This window comes from Portunus trituberculatus, chromosome 31, assembly GCF_017591435.1.
Source record: "Portunus trituberculatus isolate SZX2019 chromosome 31, ASM1759143v1, whole genome shotgun sequence".
In the NCBI taxonomy this organism is placed as follows: Eukaryota; Metazoa; Arthropoda; class Malacostraca; order Decapoda; family Portunidae; genus Portunus; species Portunus trituberculatus.
The window spans coordinates 8,694,146-8,699,145 of NC_059285.1; the positions used below are offsets into that span (position 1 = coordinate 8,694,146).

The 5,000-nt window shown below is 39.4% G+C and overlaps 1 long non-coding RNA gene across 1 annotated transcript in view; it reads left to right on the forward strand.

Annotated features, from left to right (window-relative positions):
* LOC123511643 overlaps window positions 1-3,343 on the forward strand; it is a 16,546-nt gene extending 13,203 nt beyond the window's left edge. Inside the window, exon 3 of the long non-coding RNA XR_006676879.1 lies at window positions 3,141-3,343. This is a non-coding gene — a long non-coding RNA (uncharacterized LOC123511643). The remainder of the gene's footprint in view (window positions 1-3,140) is intronic.
* Window positions 3,344-5,000: the final 1,657 nt, after the last annotated feature.

Sequence of the window (5,000 nt, forward strand, 5' to 3'; positions counted from 1 at the left end):
ATTACAGAATAAAATAAGTTAACAGTTCTGGTGTCAATTCTAAGTTTGCTCAGCTTCCGCATAGAGTACATCCTAGAGTTTATTTTTTTATATAATGCTTCTGTTTTGATTAAAACAGAACTTGTTATCAATAATTGTACCAAGATACTTATACTCTGTGACTGATTCAACTAACTCTCCATTTTGTACAGAGGTGATGTACTATAGTCTACTACCATTTCTTTTGTTTTCATAACGTTAAGCTCTAGATAATGCTCACTACACCATGTATTAAAACGCTGTACTTCTTCCCAGTAACTACTGCCATTATTTACACACAAACTCACAAGGGCAGTGTCATCAGCATACTTAAAAAAGAGAATTAGTGGCCTGGCAGCGACAATCGCTAGTGTACAGCGTAAATAAAATAGGTGATAACACACATCCTTGAGGAGCTCCTGTGTTTATGATTATGACTTCTGATTTTGTATCGAGACATTTAACATATTGTGGTCTGTTAAAAATTCTTTAATCCATAAAACAATTTTTGAGTTTACGTTCAAGTTAATCAATTTCTTCATCATTATGTGAGACTGGATGGCGTTAAATGCACTCGAAAAGTCCACGAAAAGTATCTTGACAAAATGTTTTGTTCTAGGCTTGTTAGGTTTATCGAGAAATTTTAGAGCATAATCTGTTAAGCACAGGGCAGCATCCTCAACACATCGATTACTAGTATATGCAAATTGATAGGGATCAATATATTGCTTAACCTGTTGACATAATAGGTTTTTAACAATTTTCTCAAAACATTTCATAATAATAGAAGTTAAATCATTACAAGTAGGTGGTTTTCTTTGAAACAGGGATTATTTCAGCTGTTTTCCAAATAACAGGTATATTACAACTATCTACTGACTGTTGGAACAATTTACACAAAATAGGAGATAATGGTTCTTTACATAACTTCAATAAACTTCCAGTGATTCGGTCTGGTCCCGCAGATTTGCCAGGTTTAATGGCTTGTAAGCTCTTAAGTACATCCTTAACGGTTACAATAGAAGTATTATTTACATTATACAATGAGGCTACAAGATTCGATCGTTCATTTTCAAAATTGTTTATCGAATCGAGCATAAAAGTTGTTAAGCTCATTACTAAAAACAGACGGATTATCAACTACATTGTTAGGACATTTCTTATTTATACCAGTTAGCTGTCTAAGTCCCTTCCAGGCGGATTTAGAGTCACTTTGTTTAAGGAAACTTCTCTTTTATTTTTATAATTAATTTTACATGTACTGATGGTATCATCAATTTGTTTTTGAATACCTATTAACATGGCTCTGTTGTTGTTGGCATGAATATACTTTTTCCTACCTAACAATTCTTTTAACTCTTTCGTCATCCAAGGTTTGTTGTTAGGATAACATTTCACAGTTTTCTTAGGCACAATCATCTCAACACAGAAATTTAGGTAGGCATTAAACACATTAACGTTTTCATCAACCGAAACATCGGTGTCAAACAATACCTCGAAATCTGTACATTCGATACAACCAAGAAATGTTTCACTCACTTCGCTACTCCACTGATGTACGAGTATTTCTTTCTCAATTGGTTTCTAAGTCGCATCTCACATCGGCTACTACCGCCTTTAGTTTTGATGTTAATTCCTACTATGTATTTTCTGTTATCTTGCTAAGTTCATCTTTTCTACAACTCGATTGGGACACTTTTCTACTTAATCTTCAAGAGAAGAGCGGCAATTTAATGCTTTTTGTTCTCAGTAACCCTTGGCCATCCTCCTTTGCACGTAAAAAGGATGAAATGACCTCGACCAGCACCGACCATTCTCTACTATTGCTTCCGTGCGTGTATCGTCCGCCGTGTAGCATTGCATTTAGCGTAGTAGCGAGGTAGTGCAAGGGAACCAGCGACCAGTAGCACAGCAGCAGCAGCAGCATCCTCTTAAAACCAAGCCTCATTCCCTCCCATGTTCAGAGAGGTCCTCCTTCCTGCCGCCTCTATGTATGTTTCTCCTGGTGCTTCCTCCGCAGGAACGTTGAGGCCCCAAGGAGGTTTTCCAGGAGACCGCCACGCTTGGCTGGTTTTCGAGGGAAACAGAAACAAGGGGCTTCGTGTTTGTGGGAATCACTCCTTGCCTTGGCACTCGCTCTCTCTGGCTGTTGAGCAAATGGACGTGACATGCTCTTACTAGTAGTGAAAGGGAGGGTCACTTGTGGTAGGGGAGCATGTGAACACGTTGCAGTGGTGGTGGTGCTAGTGATGTAAGTAGTGTTCAGGATTTTCTCCGCGCTGCTGTGTCGTTGCACCTCCGTCTCGTCTTCCGATCCGTTAGGCCATGTCTTAGATTGTGGCTTGTTGTGGAATTATTCTCCATTTTGCCTGAGGAGAGAACATATTCTCGAAATTGCTTTGTATCACTCGGCTGATGGTCTGTTGCCTTGTCGCTATATTACTCCTGGTGATGGTGTTACCGCTGCTGTTGCTACTACTACTACTACTACTACTACTACTACTACTACTACTACTACTGCTACTACTACTACTACTACTACTACTACTACTACTACTACTACTACACTACTACTACTGCTACTACTTTATTACTACTACTACTACTACCACTACTACTACTACTGCTACTACTACCACTACTACTACTACTACCACCACCACTGCACTACACCACCACCACCACTGCCACCACCTTCTGCTGCCACCACCACTGCCACTGCTACCACCACTCACTGCTACTACTACTACTGCTGCTGCTACTACTACTACTACTAGGACTACTACTAGGACTACTACTACTACTACTACTACTACTACTACTACTACTACTACTACTGCTGCTGCTGCTGCTGCTGCTTCTTTTACTACTACTACTACTACTACTACTACTACTACTACTACTATTGTACTATCACTGCTACTATTACCAATTCTACTTTTACTACTGCTGCTTCTACTGGTAATAATAATAATAATAATAATAATAATAATAATAATAATAATAATAATAAAAATAGTAATAATAGAAGTAGGACTTTAGTTCGTGCTCAGAGTAGTACATTGTGTTGTTATCTTGGACGCAGAGGACAAAGTAACCTCCTCTGTCTTCCTTGTGGGAAGGTGTTCCTGTCCGTGCGTCTCTCGCGGAGGCTGGGGCTCTGAGGACTCACCGCTAGTCTTGTTGTTCTCGACACAACGCTGTACGAAATCTTGCTCTCCATCCGCATGCAGCGATAAGACGGCTGAAAATAAGTGACCTTTCTGCCCTTGGTTTTCATTCTGGGCAATCAAACGGAATGTGCAGAAATCAGATTAAAAGAATTAAAACGCAATCTTCACCTTTTTTTCACAACCGAAATACCGCGTTTGTGTCCAGGAAAATGAAAGATATAACTGGAATTTCCCTAGGGTGTGTGTGTGTGTGTGTGTGTGTGTGTGTGTGTGTGTGTGTGTGTGTGTGTGTGTGTGTGTGTGTGTGTGTGTGTGTGTGTGTGTGTGTGTGTGTGTGTGTATGCGCATGCTTGCGTGATACCTTTTCTCTCCAGACTCTTTTCCATAAATATTTCAACTTTTTCCTAACGTATTTTGAGAAGAGAGTGTTGGACAGTGGCGGTGAAAAGAAAGAAAAGGGAGGACAACGTCTGGTCCGCCACCACCACCACCACCACCACCACCACCTCCGCTGCATAACTTAATCTCGCTAGGTAATTCAAATTTATGCATACCTCTGTAAAGTTCGTCAGTGTTTCTCTAATATTTACCTTTGTTGTGGGTACAGTTGCTAAGAAAACAGGATCATATATATATATATATATATATATATATATATATATATATATATATATATATATATATATATATATATATATATATATATATAGGGAGAGAGATTCCGAAACTAATAACGAAAAAAAAATATTAAAAGTATACATTTTTCGGATAATTTGATAACCATACTATTGTAATTAGATGCGTTTTTTTTTTTTTGTAATATAAGTTTTACCTGAAGCTGTTTTCATATATTATGGTAAAATCCACTGCACTTTCTTTTTATATGAAAACTTTTAATAGTCACATAACCAATTTATTGATATGATGCAAGGTTAAAAAAAAAAAAAACGAATTACATACTGTAAAAGTAAATAATAACGGATTCATTTACTTTCTCGGTTAGGTTCGATTATATTGTTATATTAGTTTTAGTTAAATTAGGTTATTTTATTAGACTAAGTTGAAATAGATTAGCTTGTGCCGTTATATTATGTACGTGACGTCGGTGCGCTGGTTTAGGTGGAGATGGGTTGGGTTACGTTAGGTTGGATTCCGTTACATTAAGTAGCAAGGTTAGATTGAGTTTCGTTTGGTTAGGTAAGGTTGGGTTTCGTTTATCGTTGCGTGTGTTACCGTGTGGTGGGAAGCAGGGTGGATTCCTAGAGGTACACACGCCAAGGGAGGGAGGATGTGGGGAAGGGAGGCGGTGCAGCAGCTGTGTGGTCTTATCGCTTGAAAACATCCTGGGAATTCTTGAGTGGCCTTAATTTATCTTTTTGCCACGCCGAGTCTTCCTCATGCTCTTAGTTCTCTTCTGCTCGTCGTCGTAGTCCTCGTCGTTTTCCTGCTCTTTCTTCTAAACTTGTGGGTCTTTATTTTTTCCTTCTTGTAAAGTGTGTGTGTGTGTGTGTGTGTGTGTGTGTGTGTGTGTGTGTGTGTGTGTGTGTGTGTGTGTGTGTGTGTGTGTGTGTGTGTGTGTGTGTGTGTGTGTGTGTGTGTGTGTGTGTGTGTGTGTGTGTGTGTGTGTGTGTGTGTGTGTGTGTGTCTGTGTGTGTCTGTTCAGGTCTGCGTCCGCGTGCGTCCGTCCGTCCGTCCATCCATCCATCTATCCGTCCATAGATCGATCCTGCATCAACCTGTTTGTCTGTCAAGCGCGCCAATATTTGATTACACACACACACACACACACACACACACACACACACACAC